Source organism: Podarcis filfolensis, assembly GCF_964270895.1.
Source record: "Podarcis filfolensis genome assembly, chromosome: 16".
NCBI lineage: Eukaryota > Metazoa > Chordata > Lepidosauria > Squamata > Lacertidae > Podarcis > Podarcis filfolensis.
Genome location: NC_139620.1, coordinates 35,342,319 through 35,361,676, shown reverse-complemented (window position 1 = coordinate 35,361,676; position 19,358 = coordinate 35,342,319). Strand labels below are relative to the sequence as shown.

Here is a 19,358-nt window from a genome sequence, read left to right as displayed (position 1 = left end):
ACTTTAGGAAATGGCTCTGTGGCATCACCAATAATAAAAATATCACGCTTTCTGTGCTAGAATTTTCTCTGAGATGCAAGGACACTGATGCCCAGCTGAGCTGTGTTTGACCACAAAAAGAGAGAGAATATGTGTATGACAAAAAAAAACAAACAAAAAAACCACACACACACAGAGAGAGAGAGAGAGAGAGAGAGAGAGAGAGAGAGACTTGAAATAATGTCTCCCCCCTCAGCACTCTGCATGATGTTTATTAAACTGGATAACTACCCAGGTAAAAATAAAAATGCTGGTATTAAATATTCATGTGCCTCTTTGAAATGTCCTTTCTTTACCTGATCACACTCTAAGTGTGCACTTTGTTTACTAGAAGATGAAAGAAAAACTTCAGCATCTGGGAGAGTATTAGTACACACATGTCCTGCTTATGGGCTTCCCAGAGGCATCTGGTTCACAGGTGATGGATCGGGGCCAGGGTGGGGGCGGTTACTGTCGCTCACATGAAAACAAAGACCACCACAGCCAACCACAAATGAACAACCACACCCTAGGCCAACCCCAACCTCTCTCACCACCAAAGAAACACAAGCGAACAACAAAGAACCTGCACAAGCAACGCTGACACCAAATCCTACATACAGTAATTAAAATAGAAACATCGTCACCCGACCTTACCCCCAGCCATCTCCCCACCCCCTCCACCTCTTTCCCCCTTTTCTTCCTAATGTCTCAACAAATGAAACTGATTTGTAAAAATGTTACATGGGGGAAAAAATATGAGAGAGACATTGCAAACACTTTTGTAAATCAAGAAATAATAATATTTTTTTAAAAATAGACACGGGTGAAAAATCAGACTTGGTTCACATCTGAAGGAACATTTACCTGATCCACACTTCCTGGAGGAAATCCCCTCACAAACCAAAACAGAGGCATTCTCCAAGTTTTGCAGTGCAACTCTCAAACCATGCAATGTGCACAGAAGATACAATAGGTAGCATGTGCCTATGCATACCATATAAATGCCTATATTACTGAAAATAACACAAGAAATAATAATTACCGGTACATTAGGGGAAATTGCTTGCAAAAATGCTTGCATATTCAAAAATGCATATATACACCCACAAAATTGCTGATGGATTTTCATGAAGGTTGTTTGTTTGGCAAGAAAAGGAAGGTGGTGGGAGCATTTGCAAACTGACGTGGAAATGTGGAGAACCAAACTTAAGGATGGGGAAACGAGAAACTGAGATTACTGTATTTCTTACTATTGTTATTCATAGTCCAGCTTTCTGCCTCCACTACAACTTTATTTATATCTCACCTTTCCTCCTGGCAGCTCAAAGCACTGTACATGGTTTTGCTCCTCGGGTTTCAACTGTTTTAAATATTATGTTTTTCATGTAACCCACCCTGGGGCCTTAGTGTGAAGGGTGTGAAAATAATAATATTTTTTGTCCCCACAAAAACCCTGCAAGGTAGGTTAGGCTGAAAGATAAGAACCGGCCCAATCTGACCCTTCGGTTATGATTTGTTGGGCTAAAGATTTTGGGTATAATATACAGCTGAGTGATTGGGAAAAATTATGGAAAGAAGGTTTAAAGTTTACTGCATGCAATGCCTTAAAATAAAATGTGATGAAAATGATGTATAGATGGTATATTACACCCGTTAAATTAGCTAAAATGTATAAAGTTAGCAATAAATGTTGGAAATGCAAAGAAAAAGAAGGAACATTTTATCACATGTGGTGGGAATGTAAAAAAGTGAAAAGCTTCTGGGAAATGATATATAATGAGATGAAAAAAATGTTGAAATATACATTTATAAAGAAACCAGAAACATTTTTACTGGGCATTGTAGGAAGTGATATAAATAGAAAAGAATGTGAGCTGTTTTTATATGCAATGACGGCAGCAAGAATATTATTGGCACAAAAATGGAAGCAAGAAGAATTACCGACGATAGAAGAATGGAGGATGAAATTAATGGACTATGCAGAACTAGATAAATTAACAGGAAGGATTCGAAATCTGCGGGACCAGAAATTCACAGAAGACTGGTGTAAATTTACAGATTATTTGAAAAGTAATTGTGATGATCAGGCTACGTTTGTAGGTTTGCAAGAAGTTTTGTGAGGTGAATTATCGGAACTATTGCAAAAATGGATAAAGGGGAGGATGGTTAGTTAAGATGATTAAAGACAATATGAATTTAAGACATGCATAAGAAGTGGTTAAAACGGTGGATCATCAGAGGTGCTGATGGAAGTCCAAAAAAAAAAAAAAGATTGTATAAGTGGTGAAGTTTTGTGGTATGTATTATAATTTATATGTTAAAATTAATAAAAAGTATTGCAAAAAATTAATAATCTGACTGTTAATGGCTGACCAGGGATCTGAATCCTGCTCACCCAACTCTTAGCCCTCTAACCACTACTCTGCACAGGCCAAAGCCCTCCCATCTTCCAACTGCTAAGGATTTAATTTGAACAAGCAAATACTGCACATCTTAGGCTGTGTGTTATCATCCGTGCAACCCCCCTCTCTATAGCCCTTTGTCGAAGGCATCTCTGCGATATTGCCTCGGTTTCCTCCCTTGATGTGGTTACTTTCACATTACAACAAAAAATCAATAAAGTGTAATCCAAAAACCTAGAGCAAAAGATTATTTTCCCATGGTTTTTTTTTCTCTCTCTCTCAAAAATCTCATTTGCCATGAGTCATCCTTTTTATTATTATTTTTAAGATGAAACATGGGATGTGGAATATAAACAAGGAGGGGATGAAATTGACTGTTCTTGATAAGCACAGCTTGCAGCCCCGATTGGTACTGTTAAAATTCCATACCTCAAATTCCGCCTCAAAATTATATACTGCCTATTATTTATTATTATTGTTATGATGATTAAGTCGCCTCTGCCCAAAGGCACCTGCAGCCTTTAACACACTAATAGTAAACTTACTTCAGCCATATGAGTGAAGTGCAGCAATAGTTCAAACTCCCCAGAGCCCAAATGAAAATCAACAAACTGATTTATGTTCCCTATTATGGCTTCTTGCTGTTGTTCTCTGAGCACATTTCCCAAATCCTGACTCCATCATGTCCGCAGCAGCATCAACCAGGGTGCAGTGCATTCCAGCTGCCTCCACCCAGCCCAAATATGAGCTCCCGCCTTCCTCAAGAGCCTCTCAAGACTGTTCTGCCATCCTGCTTGAACTACCTAGTTATGTTGTGAAAGTAGCAAACATGGGCTGGATCTGGAGGCCTCTCTGTGACTCTGTGACTAGTGCCATAAGTGCTGCATACAAGGTATACAAGGCATCAGGGATCCTGGGGAAAATAGTATTCCATACTGATTGTCAGACTCCCTTGAAACTTAGGGAAAGACTGTAGCTCAGTGGCAGAGGAAATCCTTCTCATACAGGAGGTCCTAGATTCAACCCCCAGCCTCTCCTCTAAGGGCTGATAAACACTCCTGTCTCAAACTCTGGAAAGCCACTTACAGTGTAGACCAGGGGTAGGCAACCTAAGGCCCGGGGGCCAGATGCGGCCCAATCGCCTTCTCAATCTGGCCCGCGGACGGTCCGGGAATCAGCGTGTTTTTACATGTGTCCTTTTATTTAAAATGCATCTCTGGGTTGTGGTGATCAGATGGGATTACTATGAGGAATTATAAAATATGCATCAAGCCATTGTGTTCACGATGAAAGCATTGCGTTGATTGGGTTTGATTCATTGACAATAATTTCTGATCAAATCCCACAAGCCTCTGCATCTATGCCATCTTTTCTACTGTCCATTATCTATGCCTGACAGGCACGTATAAGCATTCTAAACACAGGCCAGTTGCTTCACCGGGCATCCCCAGTACATAAAGATAGTAGGTTACTTTGATGTAGTTTATTGATCTTTAGATAGATCTTAAGGGCCAGGAAGAGAGTTCACAAAGAGATGGTAAATCCTGCCATCCTGCCTCTCCTGTTTACTCCTGTTTATGACCTCTGGGGTTTCCTAAAAGCATTCCTCCTTGCTTCTTCTTTTATTTACTCTGGACTACTATGCATGCTCAAGTAGGAAATAGTTTCTTTGTAGTTAAAAGAATTTCTTCTGATCTGACTTTGTCCCACATGGGGTTTTTGAAATGCTCAGAGGAAATCTGATTGGTTCTTATGAACACTGTGTAAAAAGTTCTTTTGTGAATAAAACGACCTGGGCTGAGGGGTGGAGAGATAATTATTATTGGCACCTCCTCCCAGAGTCTTGCTGGTCAAGCCTTGTGTGTATTTTATTAATCAGAGTCCAATCCTTCCTTGTTTTGGGAACGCTAGACTGGATTATTTGTGGAGCATAGGAATTAGCTCATTTCCCCAAAAAAAATATAGTCCGCCCCACCACATGGTCTGAGGGACGGTGGACCGGCCCACGGCTGAAAAAGGTTGCTGACCCCTGGCATAGACCATTCTGAGCTGGGTGTCCTATCGGCTGGACTCAGTAGGGTGGGTTACCGGAACCCAGGGCAACCCACCCTACTGACCAAATGCCAGTTGATCTGCAGATATTCTTGTGGCTATTGATGGTGAAGCTGCCATTATCTAATAGTCTATTGTTCTCACTCTCTTAAGTGTCTTTTACTTACTACAGACTGTCCTCAAACTCTTCAATCAAAATATCAGAGTCGTACACCTATGAACAAGACAGAATATTAATATTTTGAAACATAATAAGAGAAAAACATATGTTGAAAATAGCTGTGATGAAGGAAATCATATTCTGCATCTTTTATTGTTCTTTTTTTAAAAAATGGAGCTCCTGCAAAATAAAGCTGAATTGGTCATAAAGTGACGAAAATAGCTGTTTACTTGGCCGTTTTCCTATGTCACGAAATTTCAAGTCAGTGAAGGAGGGTCAAGATTAATATTAACTGATATGCACGAAATTTTAGATATAGCTATATAATCCCTACTGTAGTAAGATAAGACCTTTGGAGCAGGCTTTTTTTTTAAAAAATAAATAAATTATGAACCGCCCTACCAGGGCAGGCAAGCTGCTAATGCTTCCAGAGAGCCAAGATGGGTCTGGCCAGTTGACGTGGCCCTTGGTGGGCGAATCCCCCTGACACCCTTGGAGAGGAGTAACAGGCTGGGGTCGCCCCTTGCCCACCACCCTCTGTCCATGCCCACTCATTGTGGGCCTGGGCTGCTCTGCTGCCATCACCAGGACGGGGCAGGGATCCCCACAGAAGGCAGTGCTGGGGGGGGGGGCCTGGTTACGCCTGTGACATTAACATATGAGAGTGCTGGAGGTGAAATAGTTGAACAGGTTACCAAATCAGAACCCAGGGGGGTGGAGTCAGAGGGACTATAAAACCAGCTCTGGGAGGGGCGAAGAGAGGAGTTCGTTGGGAGTTGGGTGGTTGGTTGGCGTGGGAGTGAATTGGGATAGAGTCTGTGGGTAGGTTGAGTTAGTGTAGAGAAATAAGCTGAGTCAGGAACAGTTAGGAGGTAGGAAGACAAGTAAATATCTGAGAGGTGGTTTAGTGAGTGAGAGCAGGTAGCGGAAGTTATAGGTCTGGATAGGCACCCCATGATTGTAATTGACTGAGACCGTTTATGAAACCACATGCTTGTTAAACTGCAAAAAATAAACAGAAGTTTATGTTCCAATTTAACCCTGAATGGGCTCAGTATTGTACCAGGTAGGGCCTGGGTGGTGGCAGCGGGAAATAAAGTGGTGGCACAGGGATCAATAGATGGTAAAACGTCTGGGGACCCTGTGTGATCGCCACAACGCCTTCTCTGAATATTACACCTGGGGACATGGCCCCCCTGCCCCCCTCCACACTACGGCACTGGCAGCAAGTCAAGTGTGAAGGGAAAGCTCTGTAGCAGTGGTGGTGGAGACCCTAGTGATATATCCTTGGTAACCTAGTGTCGAACTGAGCCAGAATGTCATTGGATTTTTGGCTGAGCTCTTAATCAGTTCAGGGATTCATTGGGAAACAGTTGGCCTTGTTAAGAGGTGATCTGTAAGCTGCTTGGTTCAGCTTGGGCTCCACTTGAGTCCCTTTTGTCCCTCATTTGCCATTGCGAAGTTTTACAATAGATATAACTCTGTTCCTTTTTGGCAGACTTGGCTGAAATTTGCAGGCATGTTATGCCTTGCAGAGTGGATAAAGCCTGCCAAACTACAGACAAGTAAGTCAAGGGACATTTGGGCTAGGCATTTTTTTGAAATGGAGAGAAGAGGAGGGCAGTGAGAAAGAGAGAGGGAGAGGGAGGGATAGAGGTCTAATTTTTAAAAATCCAGGGTAAAATTGGATAGAATTTGCAAGCAAAGCTGCCCATGCTGAGAACATGGATCATTTCAAATTTCAGAAGGACACTTACAGTGTCTTCTCCCATGACTGCAGCCTTTATTGTTCTGGGATGGGTAAAAAGTAATCACTTAATATCCTCTGGTGTTTTGTGGGCAATTAATCTGAAAATCACAACTGTGTTTCCCCACCCCCCACCCCAATAAACGTTATTTGCAGATGAATAAGTCCAAGGCCTTTTGTGCAAGGCACCTTTAAAAAGTTTATATTTGTGGACTATAAAAGGGGTTTGCTTATTTGCTTGAGCTGCCAGTCACAACAGAGCTCTCTCTCCCCCATCCCAGCCCCACAGCTCTGGGGCTTGATCCCCCTTCTCAGCAGACACTTGCGAGCCACATTTAAAAACAAGCAAGCAAACAAACAAATGTCTGGATCGGTGAGGCACAACAAAGCACTTCAGGGGTCAACGTTTCACCTTGTGTCACCCTGTAAGCCCTAAATCCTTCTGAAGCACCAGAATTTTGCTCAGGGTTCATCCAAATCCAGTGAACATCCTTAATAAATTCACCTTATTATTCTCTAGCACCTTTGCTAGTGAAAAGCTCTTCTGGTTTCTTTCTTTTTTTCCAGAGAGAGAAGGGATGCAGAAGCTATTTAGGAATCACTGATCTAAGGCTAGTTGAAAGAGTGCCTGGAGTGGTTTCCAAGTTGACATTTCATTCGGGCCCAAGATGTCATTTTCCGTAGTGCTGCACAAACAAGAGTGCTGGCAGGGGTGGCCACCGAGCGATGGAGGTTCATTCCCACTGCTAAGACGGTACAGCTGGGAATCGGCAAACTGTAACCTGTCAAACAAAGCACTCAGGGTTTCGTCAGAGCCAGTCAAGATTTCAAGTCCTTTTCAAAAAAAAAATTGCTCATCTCAGGCGCTCATTGCTCATGACAAGGCCTTTCGGTGTGACACGTTGTCAGAGGCAACTGCAAATGCAACACTTTAAGCGGGGAGGGGGCAACCAGCCTAACCTAAGGGCTAGCTTACACTTTAAGCTACTTCCTGAAGTGTCTCTTATGATGGGGGAAAAGGGGTAACAGCTTAGGCCCAGCAGTTCATCACAAAGATGCAGTCATTTTCACTTTGCCACCTCTCACAGACAGTGGCACCATTGCGGAATGTCAGGTCTTCACTAATGATCTTATCTCTCCCCACTCCGCAATGGAAATAGCAATATGTGCAATTTCCCTTACTCCAGAGGCTGCTCCATTAGGGCAAATGGGACATTGCTCCACCAAGCTCCTCCTGCCTGCCTTCGGACTTACAACCAGTCCAGGGTTGGGCATGACATGTCTCAGCACTGCTCTTGTAGAACTCAGCAGGGAAGAGCAGGCTGGGACAAAACTGGAATTAGCTGGCTCTGCTTTTCCTTGGCTCTGCCTCCACCTACTGTTGGGGATCCCTGACTTCTGCCCTACCAGCCACAATGGGCACCAGCCACCACTGTCCATAATGCAACAAGCCAGCCTTGTATTTGAAGACCCTTCTCTCATTCTGCTGAGTAGAGACCTGGACTTCTGCCTCTGTCTTGTTATACCCCCCCCCCACATATATCTTTAACCCTGTCTTGCAAAGCTACTCCTGGATTTGAAATCAGTGGAAAGCAAGCTGTTGAGGGCATGCAAAGATGATCTGAGCAAAGTCTTCCATGCTGCACAATAGCGGTTGACAACAAAAACAGCAACAAGCGTGTTATAGCATTTTCGACTTTTCAAAATAGGGATGTTGGAGAGTTCCAACAAAAGCAGGAGCAGAAATTGCCAGTATGCACTTATTTGTCTCATATCTGTAACGGAAATCAATCCAATGTATACAACTGGTACTGGCAGTTATTGATATGTAATCAGTTACTTCCCCGTGGTCACTATTTGCATTGCATTTCCTTTGCACTGAAGTAAACAGGGTGGAATAATGTGATGACAATGTAATTTACATGTTACATAATAAATTACACAAGTTACATAAGCAATTACATGAGTTACATAATTTCACTGCACTCTGCAGCAAGATAAGAAATGTGATTTTGGGCAGAAGATGAATTGCAGCGGAACAGAAGCAGGGCTGGATGTGATAAATACAGGGCAGAATGCAAAACAATGCTTTCTTGCAACCCCAGTCCAGAGTACTTTCCATATACCATTACAAAAACCATGTAATACAGGGATGGGGAATCTGTGGCTCTCCAGGTGCTGCTGGACATCAGCCTTGACCACTGGCCATACTGTTTGCACAGATTTTCATGCCCAGTAGTTCGTCATACAAATTATGTACAGCTTAACACTGCCTTGCAGTAGCTACTCATGGTATCTCTGATGAGTTCCATGCTTATCTACTATCTAAAGTCTGCTCCCAAGAAATCCACTTTCTTTTCTTTTCTTTTCTTTTCTTTTCTTTTCTTTTCTTTTCTTTTCTTTTCTTTGCAGAGCATACAAAAAAAAAAATCCAGCTGAAACAACTTTCATCTTTATAATGACAACTGAGGAGCCCGGTAGGGCCTTCTTCATCTAAATGTCATGTTCGCAGCAACTGAGTCTACCTTTTATTGACTCTCAGGCCCTTAAGGATCTTCAAACAAACTGCCGTGGAGGACAGGCATAAGGGGTCAGTGAACAGGTCTGACATGGCTCAGATTATTATTATGAAGCCGTGAACATGAGGATCAAGGATGACAGAGGAATCAAATAAGAAGAGGATCAAGGGCAACAGGTGAACCAAACCAGAAGGTCCTCACTCCTAAGACGACGGCCTAGGATTGTGGTTCAGCAGTAGAGCAGACACTTCAAAAGTGGAAGGTATCAGGTTCAATCCATAGAATCTGTGCATTTCCAGGGCTCCTCCAGATAGCCTGCTTATTTAGCCTTTAGCTGGACTTGCTTGCACAAAGCTTACATGGCAGCTAGGCTACGTCTGGTCTTTACTGAACATTTGTTCTGATTTGCTTGCACAAAGCTTACGCAGTGGTTAAACTATGTCCAGTCATAATTGAGAGTTCATCATTATTTGTTTTCAGAAAAGTTACACAACAATGAGCACTCTTCCCAAATTTATCCTGATTTGCTTTCTCGGGTGCTTATACATTTTCATATAAATTATCAATTCATCTCACACATTTCGGTGCATTTTCCATCACTAACCGCAGAAAGTCATTTCCCCCCCAATGGATTTGTTGCACTAGGATGATAGAGCACTTACATTTCCTGCAAAATAGTGACAGTCTGGATGCAGTCCAAGGCATTAATCTCCCAACCCCGAAGAGACAAGATGAAGGGTCCAGGATCACAGGGAGAACCTCATTTTCCACTATGAACACAATGGGACACAACTGAGTTTTGTTTTTGCTTTTTTTAAGGGAGAAAAGATGGTGGGGGAACTTTTAGCCACCACATATTAGACCAAAGTAGGGTTGGGCGGATCAGTCTGTACCCAGTTTGCATCATGTTTGCATGTGCTGCACTTGATATTAGCCAAAAGGGCCAAGAAGCATACCCAATAAAAATATTGGATCCATAGAAAAATATTGTGGATCCATAGAAACTAGGCTAGGTACAGAGATATAAGTTACTTTCGTTGCTCTGCCCACTCTTGCCCACCTACAAGGTTGCCCAGAAGGGAAGACAGCCCTCAGGCAGAAAATGGCTGCCCTTGGCTTAAAGAGAAGAAGAAGAAGAGTTTGGATTTGATATCCCGCTTTATCACTACCTGAAGGAGTCTCAAAGTGGCTAACAATCCCCTTTCCCTTCCTCCCCCACAACAAACACTCTGTGGGGTGAGTGAGGCTGAGAGACTTCAAAGAAGTGTGACTAGCCCAAGGTCACCCAGCAGCTGCGTGTGGAGGAGCGGGGAATCAAACCCAGTTCACCAGATTACGAGACTACCGCTCTTAACCACTACACCACACTCAGCTATTTTGTGTGGGTATCAGTTTATTTCCTGCAATCTGGAAAAGGCGGATTGTCCTGACTTGAAGCCCAGCAAATGATTCAGCCTTTGTGGTGTAAAAAGGAGCTCGCATTCCCACCCACCCACCCCAGTAACTCAAATGCAGCGTTCCACAATGGGACTCTCAATATGCTTAATTACAACCGCATGCAGGGAACAGAGCCTTGCTTACAGCTTCATGTTTGTCTCAGTCATGATCATCAGTGCCCTGATTCATGCAGGTGAATACAGGGATAGAACAATCAAATCATCACTCTTTATTTACCGGTATTCAAAAAAGAAATTTTGCCAAAATATATCAAACCAAACCAAATACAGTGGTACCTCACAAGACGAATGCCTCGCAAAATGAAAAACACGCAAGACGAAAGGGTTTTTCGTTTTTTGCGTTGCTTCACAAGACAATTTTCCCTATGGGCTTGCTTCGCAAGACGAAAACGTCTTGCGCGTTTGCTTCCTTTTTCTTAAAGCCGTTAATACCCAGCGAATCCGTGCTCCGCAAGACAAAAAAATCGCAAGACGACACAACTCGCGGAACGAATTAATTTTGTCTTGCGAGGCACCACTGTAAAGAACCATGACCATAAAATTACTAGTAACTGTATCACATTATAGAACACCAGGCGCAGAAAGCAAACTTATAAATTTGCTAAAATTTGGCCCAGGTGAGTTTTACATGCAGCAGCAGAATATTTAGGCACCTTGGAAGAGGTGGATGTGTTCTGATCCGAAGGAAGCAAGATAAAATTTACACTATATAAGAACATGACTTATTGATTCTATCTCTTCAGTTTCACAGGGGCTTTTGTATTGACAATGTACTTTTTTTTTTCTTTGCGCAACAATCTTCCAGGCAGAGGGCCTTCTCGGTAGTGGCGCCAGCCCTGTGGAACACCCTCCCATCAGATGTCAAGGAAATAAACAACTATCTGACTTTTAGAAGACATCTGAAAGCAGCCCTGTTTAGGGAAGTTTTTATGTTTGAAGTTTTATTATGTTTTTAATGTTCTGTTGAAAGCCGCCCAGAATGGCTGGAGAAACCCAGCCAGACGGGAGGTGTAGAAATAATAAATTATTATTATCAGGGCTGTGTTATTCTCAGTCCCACTTCCTACGCCTGCAAAGGTTAGGGGGCGGACATACCGTTTCATTTTTAATCAGTGCCTGTCTCGTAACATCCTGCTGAAATCTTGTAGCCTTTCATATCGCAAATGTTCTGGTTTATTTCTTTTAATCTTACTTTTGTTGACATATAGCACAAGAGTGCCCCACCAGATGGCAAAAATGTCTTGACACTGGAGAAGCACCGTAGAGCAACTAGGAAAGCAGAGTGAGATATGGATGGTCCAGTATAAATCTACCCCTAATTTGTATCAATAGCATGTTGCAGATGAAATAAAAAAAATTTGGGTCTTATATATATATATATATATATATATATATATATATATATATATATAATATTCATAAATGTACCAACCAAGAACGTACATGTCTGGAGCAGCCCAGTAAGACCGCCCTGAAGCCATTTTGACTCCCAAACTGACCAAATGTTTGCTCTGCAAGGAGGGAGGGGGTGAGGGAACCTTCCCATTGTCTCAGGAATTGGGTAATCACCATCTCAAAGGAATGGCCAGACTACCAGGAAAGGCAATCAGATAAGGCATTATCAGATAACCTGGCAGACAGAAAAAACAACAACATTCAAATTTCTGTTGTAGACTGCCTTTTATGTGATGTAGGTATGTTGTTTGTGGGGGGTGGTCTTGGGTTACACCCCTTCTGTGATGTATGTAGGATGTATGAAGGGGTGGTCTTGAGCTCCAGGGCAGGGAATTTAAAATGTCTATATAAGGGCAGGCACACCTTGGTTCTGGGTCCTCCTCCTTCCCTGCGTGTGAGAGGAGCACCCTGTTGCAACAGTTCAATAAAGATCAAGCTTACAAGCTGCTTTGCTTCTCAATATTCTCTGATTGGCCTCTGTTATTTTCTCCGACTGATGGAGAACCTACAAAGGACTCTATAAGGGCTCTTGTGTCCCCCATAAGGGAATAAGGGCAGATTTTGTTTATTACACAGAATAAACCCACAAAGAACTAAAAGATAAAAAAATGTACATCTGGGCATTATGGGAAATTAAAAATGAAGAACGGCTTTGCAGACCCAGCCAATGCTATCAGAGAAGACCACAGCTGGGAGGAATGGCTGGCTGAGCAGCCAAAGAAGCATCAGTGTCCAGCCAGCAACTGCCCAAGAGTGCCAGGTGCTGATGCCAGCATTCCTGCAGGACTGGCATTCCTTACCCAGAGTTTCTATGTGACAGGCATATTCAAACCCAAAGGCTGACGGATCTGAGTTTTTAAAATGACCCTCCAGGAGTAAGGACACAAGACGAGCTTGCTCCATCAGCTCAGTTGGCCAACTAGATCATCATCCTGTCTTCACAGTGGCCAACCAGGTATTGGTGCTTCTCAGTGGGAGATGGCCCTCTCCTGGCACCGGTCCAGAGCACATAGCACAGCATTCACCCTTCCAGACGTCTAAGCATGACATGCATCCGAAAATGCATGCATGTAGTTGTGCTTTGAGGCCCCCTGGATCCCACCCCCCTTGAAATAACTTCACACTGACACTTATTTTAGTTTATATCTTGGGCAAATCTTGGCCACAACTTTATTTAATACAACCATGTGAGTGATATTGGCTTAGGAATTGGCTCCAAACTATAATTGACTCAACCTTTCTGATTGGTAGTCTAAAAGGGACACCAAGCCCTCACTACGCTCAATCTGAGTTTTTTTCCGGGGTACCGCATCGCTCTTGTGGTCACCCCTCTCTTCACAACGCAGGGGCTCTTTCAGCCGAAAGAGCTCCCGTCCGCCATAACAGGGCAACCAACCGGAAGTCACCTCCCCCCCCCCCCACCTTTCAATGAGCCAATGACTAACCACCACCTTACAAGTTGTGTCGATTGCTGAGGGGGTAGGTGAAAACCAAGTGGCTATAGCGAATCTGCCAAATGGGAAAAAAATTCCTACCCAGCCCCTGTTCCAAAACAGGCGACCCAAACCAAAGCAAGGCCAAAGCAACACTGCCTAACAGAAAGGGAGGGGGCGGGTGTTTGGCAGTGCGAAGCAAGTTCCCCCAATTACATTGTGCTGTCGTTCTTAACAGCTCCTGGGATCACGCCACCCCCAGGCGATTGGCCCCAGACAGTCTGACGTGATCCCAGGGCTATGGCTAGGACTTGGGTTACACCCCTCCCTCTAAATTAACCCTTGGTGTGCCCTGAGTGCCCGTGTGCAACCAGGACCCTCAATTAAGAGGATCCCATTAAACAGCAGAGTCCTAGCAGAAGCTGAGACTGCAGACGCGGGGCATCTGAGTTGAGTTATTTATTTACAGGATCCAAATAAAGAATAGAGGAATCATGGTGTGTCTCTCTTCTCCACCGAGAGAGAAACAAGAGTCAGAACAAAGAGAGCGGAAGTGGTACACTGTGTCTTCCGTTCTCATGCTTCCAAATCATGGAATGTAAACACACAGAGCACGTGATCTAATAGTCACACACTCAGAACAGGAGAGAATGAAAATACTGACACCAGGTGCCTATGGCAAGCCTGCCATGAAAGCACTCTGCCCTCCTGCAGTTTCCAGCAACTGGTTTTCAGAAGCATGGTTGCCTCCAATGGTGGAGGAAAAGCACAGACATCATGGCTAGCAGCCACTGGTTGCCTTGGTCCTCTGTGGATAAGTCTCATCTTCTTTAGAAGCCATCCCAATTGGTGGCCTCTTGCCAGGTGGCCTCTTGAGGAGGCCCTAAGCTACTGAAGGTAATGGGGCCCTTTATATGTCCAGCTGTCCTTTGTCAACAACAAATGGTCACTGTTTTTTTGTGTTGAATATATGCTACATGGTAATTTAAGGACCTCATAGGTATCTAAAGCCATTTGCACATAACAAAATGTGTATTTTATCAAAGTAATTGTTGAACTGAAATACAATTAAGAAGAAGTATATTAACAGTGAAATACAATTAAGAAGAGGTATATTAACAGTGAAATAATTATTAAGCTTGAGAACCAAGGTACACTTTATATAGAAATGAGCAAATCAGTGATATTTTAGGGAGCAGGCTAGCAGACGGGGCCCATTACTTACATCATAGGAGCCTACACAACACAAAACACTGTTGCTGTATGTAGGTTTTATTTTATTTATTTGTTATCTTATATTTTGGAAATGTACATCCAGTTTTTTTCCTTTAAATTTTTTTTGGGCCCCCAAGAGAGTGGGGCCCTAAGCTATAGCTTGTTTAGCTTATACATAAATTTGGCCCTGCCTCTTGAGAGTGAATTTTACAGTTTAGCTAAGTGCTGTCCTATCTGCTTTGAATCTTCCAGCATTCGACTCCGTCAAATGTCCCCGAGTTGTTTACACAACTTGAAGCATCCACGTGACTTGAGAAATCGAAGGCTGGAAGAATCCTTTTCTTATAATGCCATCTCTCAGTACACCAGGTTACATTAAGAGCCATCCAAAACAAGGGCTTTATCTAATGAAGGATTGCCAAAATGTCACCTTTGATTTACTGCAGGGGGAGAAAGAAGATCCTATCCATTACACTGAGGTATTAAGTGCTAGTTCTGACAAATAGACTTAGGAGGTTAAGCATCCCTGTGAAGGAAGCCTTTCAATCAGGAAACAAAGGGCATTGTTTTGTAGAAGACCCATTGAAGTGAACATGAACAGCACTACTGATGTTGTAGCAGCAGCAGCAATAACGACAGCAACACTTGCACTCCATAAGTGGAACCCGAAATAAAATGTGGCCGTATCAATCACTTCTCTTCAGGTTTTCAGCCAGTCAGCTATGTCATTTCCCAGGATACTCCATTCCATTCCCGCACCCACCCAGTTTTCCATTATCAGTCACTTTGTAACTAATCCATGGACTGGTTTTTTGGGTTGTTGTTTTTTTCAAAGGGGTGATTCTTTTATTGGGGTGGATGTGCTTTAAATGTAAGGAGTGGATGTGACCTTTTAAAAATATCTCACAACATTTAAGAACACCTAAGAGCATCTAAGGGACTCGGGTGGCACTGTGGTCTAAACTACAGAGCCTAGGGCTTGCCGATCAGAAGTTCAGCGGTTCGGATCCCCGCGACAGGGTGAGCTCCCGTTGCTCGGTCCCTGCTCCTGCCAACCTAGCAATTCGAAAGCACGTCAAACAGCAAGTAGATAAATAGGTACCGCTCTGGCGGGAAGGTAAACGGCATTTCTGTGCGCTGCTCTGGTTTGCCAGAAGTGGCTTAGTCATGCTGACCACATGACCTGGAAGCTGTACGCCGGCTCCCTTGGCCAATAAAGTGAGATGAGCGCCACAATCCCAGAGTTGTCCGCGACTGGGCCTAATGGTCAGGGGTCCCTTTACCTTTACCTTTAAGAGCATCTAAAAAGAATCACATAGCCTCACAGATAAAAAGTTAAGAATTTCCAGGAACCATATCTTTCAGCCATCAAATTTGTGGGTAAACAGGAATGTTTTAAAGTTCTTCCTAAACATTAACAATGAGAGAGGGAGAAACATCGAACCAGGAGATACCAGAAATTTAACCTCATTGGGACATATTATGTCGGCCCCACTAGCAAAACATTCTTTTTGGTCTGAAGTTGTTATCCCCCTCAATTTTGCATTGGTGAAATCCTTGATATTTGCAGGTGTTTGTATACATTCAAATGATTTTTCTGTCATGTGGGGATTAATAGCAGGAAAACAAAAGTGGATTCGCAAGCCCCTGTGATTGCCAAGAGACTTGTACTTTGAGCCTGGAAGGATAAATGCCAACCGTCTATTATGCAATAGTCTGAAGACCTTAATGCCCTGGTTACCTTTAAACATATTTCATATAGATGTCAAATTTGTGCAGTTACCTATTTGGACATCTGGATGGCTCTTATTAACTCATGCTCTGGTGGTTGTTATATTTGTAATGTGACCTGATTGTGGTTTTCTGTTACTATATACGTATTATTTCTTCTTTTTCTTCTTCCATATGTTAATAATAGTAATAATAATAATAATAATAATAATAATAATAATAATAATAATAATTTATTATTTGTACCCCGCCCATCTGGCTGGGCTTCCCCAGCCACTCTGGGCGGCTTCCAGAAAAATATTAAAATCCTCTAATACATCAAACATTAAAAGCTTCCCTAAATAGGAAATATATATATATTTGTTAGCACAATATTACAAACAAAATAATAATAGCAACAACAACAACCTGGGACCTTGTGCATGCAAGAAAGATGCTCTACCTGGCAAGTATTAACCGCTCTCAATCTTAACCTGATAACTGGCATTTGTCCAGATTTTAATTTGTCTGAATTAATTTTAAGATGTATTTTAATTAATTGATGCCTGTTTTTATGTATACTGTGTTATTTATACAATGTAAGCTGCTCTGAGCCTGGCTCCAGCCGGGGAGGGCGGGCTACAAATAAATTATTATTTTTTTTATATTATTATTATTATTATTATTATTATTATTATTATTATTATTATTATTACCACTGAGCTAAAACACCTTCTGAGCATATAATGCTACTTTTTGCTGAGCCACTGGTCCATCAAGCACAGTATTATCTACTCTGATGTGAAACGATGGCTCTGCAGGACTCAGGTTCTAATCACCTGCTAGATGACACCCCTTTAATTGCAGATTCCACAAACTGGACCTGGGGCTTTCTGTATGCAAAGCGCATCTCTTCCACTGAGCTTAAACCCCACATTGGTCCCTGCTCCCTCGTGCAAGAGAATTATCAATATCTCCGATGGATTTTGCATCCCAAATAGATGCACAAAAACTGGCCCAGTTTCTGTCACCGGCATTCATTTGTGTCAGCTTCAGCACAGAAGAAAAGAAAATGCAACCTTTTTCTTCTGCTAGCGTGCTTGGCAGTGCGAAGGGAAATCTGCCTGACTTTCCAAAGGCCACCCCCCAACACACACCAAACAGCCGCTAATCGATATGTCCTTAACTCTTCAAACAAGGTTTGAACAAGGAACCAGAGAGGAGTAACTGCTGCTGCTAATCGTGCTTGTAATGAGAGAGGCTCAGAGGAGAGTCCCACGGTAGTGCCTTGCAGGCACCGTGGCAAATAATTGAATCCATGGAAGATGCCGCCAGACTGAAGCGAAAGACAAACCAGGCAGAAAATGCTCACATATTATTAATTACATTTGTATCCTGTTCTTCCTCCCAAAGGAGTCCAGGGTGGCAAACACACAAGCCAAAGAACGCAACAGTTGTTGGTTTCCGGCAGTCTTGGAGGAGGAGAACACCTTTGGGGTGAAGTCAAATGGTTGGAGAGAGACTGCACCGGCTGTGGCTGTAGAGACTGGTGGAGCTGGGGCAGATGGAGGCATCCGATTGTGCTGTTGCTGATGCACCACGGCATTTTCTCTCTTTGTGCTCCTCCCAGCAGTCATTCCTCCTCTGGTCATTACTGCGGATGCATGACCTGACTGTCCGTCCAAGGCATGGATCCGGCCCAATCGCCTTCTAAATCCAGCCCACGGACGGTCCAGGAATCAGCGTGTTTTTACATGAGTAGAATGTGTCCTTTTATTTAAAATGCATCTCTGGGTTATTTATGGGGCATAGGAATTTGTTCATTTATTTTTTTCCCAAAATATAGTCCGGCCCCCCAAAAGGTCTGAGGGACAGTGGACCGGCCCCCTGCTGAAAAAGTTTGCTGACCCTTCGTCCAGGGATTGCCATTGCTGATGTTGCCAGCCTTCACTGTAATACAGAATTGGTCTGCCAAGAGGCCAGGTGTTTAAAGCCAGCTCTCCACAGAGCACGTCCTTCCTTCTTTTTCTTTTTGCATATAATTTATATTAAGTTTTCTGTTTTACAATTTAAGATACTCATTTTACATCCCTAAGATATCAATGACTTCCCTTCTCCTCTTTCCATGGTTCATTTTACATATCATGAATCTCTTCATATTTTACAAAAACTATACCATTCAGTATTCCGTTATTGCATCCATCAAAACTTATTACACTGTTGATTTTATCTTAATGCTGCCAGCGTTTTCAGCTGTACACAATTATTTCCCATATATTCAATAAACATTTTCCAATCTTCTTTAAACGTATGTTCTTCTTGTTCTCTTATTCTATATGTTAAGTCTGCAAGCTGTGCATATTTTGTTAGCTTAAGTTGCCATTCTTCCTTAGTTGGGACCTTGCTCGTTTTCCATTTGGGGGCTAAGAAAACACGGGCTGCAGTAGTAGCATACAGAAATAACCTTTTTTGACATCTGGGAATTTCAGTCTGAGTTATCCCCAACAGAAAGGACTCTGGGGTTTTTTTTGGGGGGGGGGGGGAGTACTTTTAAGAATTTTTTTCTAATTTGTTATGGATCATTTCCCAATACTCTTTTACCCTTTCCACAGAACATGTTGTGACATTAACATATGAGAGTGCTGGAGGTGAAGTAGTTAAACAAGTTCCCCAATCAGAACCCAGGGGGGTGGAGTCAGAGGGACTATAAAACCAACTCTGGGAGGGGCGCAGAGAGGAGTTCGTTGGGAGTTGGGTGGTTGGTTGGAGTGGGAGTGAATTGGGATAGAGTCTGTGGGGAGGTTGAGTTAGTGTAGAGAAATAAGCTGAGTCAGGAGCAGTTAGGGGCTAGGAAGACAAGTAAATATCTGAGAGGTGGTTTAGTGAGTGACAGCAGGTAGCGGAAGTTATAGGTCTGGATAGGCACCCCATGATTGTAATTGACCGATACCGTTTATGAAACCACACGCTTGTTAAACTGCAATAAATAAACAGAAGTTTATGTTCCAATTTAAACCTGACTGGACTCAGTATTGTACCAGGTAGGGCCTGGGTGGTGGCAGTGAGAAATAAAGTGGTGGCACAGGGATGAATAGACAGTGAAACGTCCGGGGACCCTGTGTGATCGCCACACACGTCCTTGGACAGTCTGCCATCTCTGTTCTGTGGAGATAACCATGTCAGCATA

The 19,358-nt window shown here is 42.9% G+C and overlaps 1 protein-coding gene and 1 long non-coding RNA gene across 3 annotated transcripts in view; one reads left to right on the top strand and one right to left on the bottom strand.

The window, feature by feature from the left end:
- The window catches only part of LOC310751040 (transmembrane protein 132D-like), a 441,722-nt gene that overhangs the window by 241,669 nt on the left and 180,695 nt on the right, over positions 1-19,358 (bottom strand). The gene's annotated exons all lie outside the window — the stretch shown is intronic.
- LOC310751514 lies at positions 5,301-19,186 on the top strand. Its single transcript, XR_014542581.1, has 2 exons — positions 5,301-5,449; positions 18,960-19,186. It is a non-coding gene; the product is annotated as an uncharacterized lncRNA (long non-coding RNA).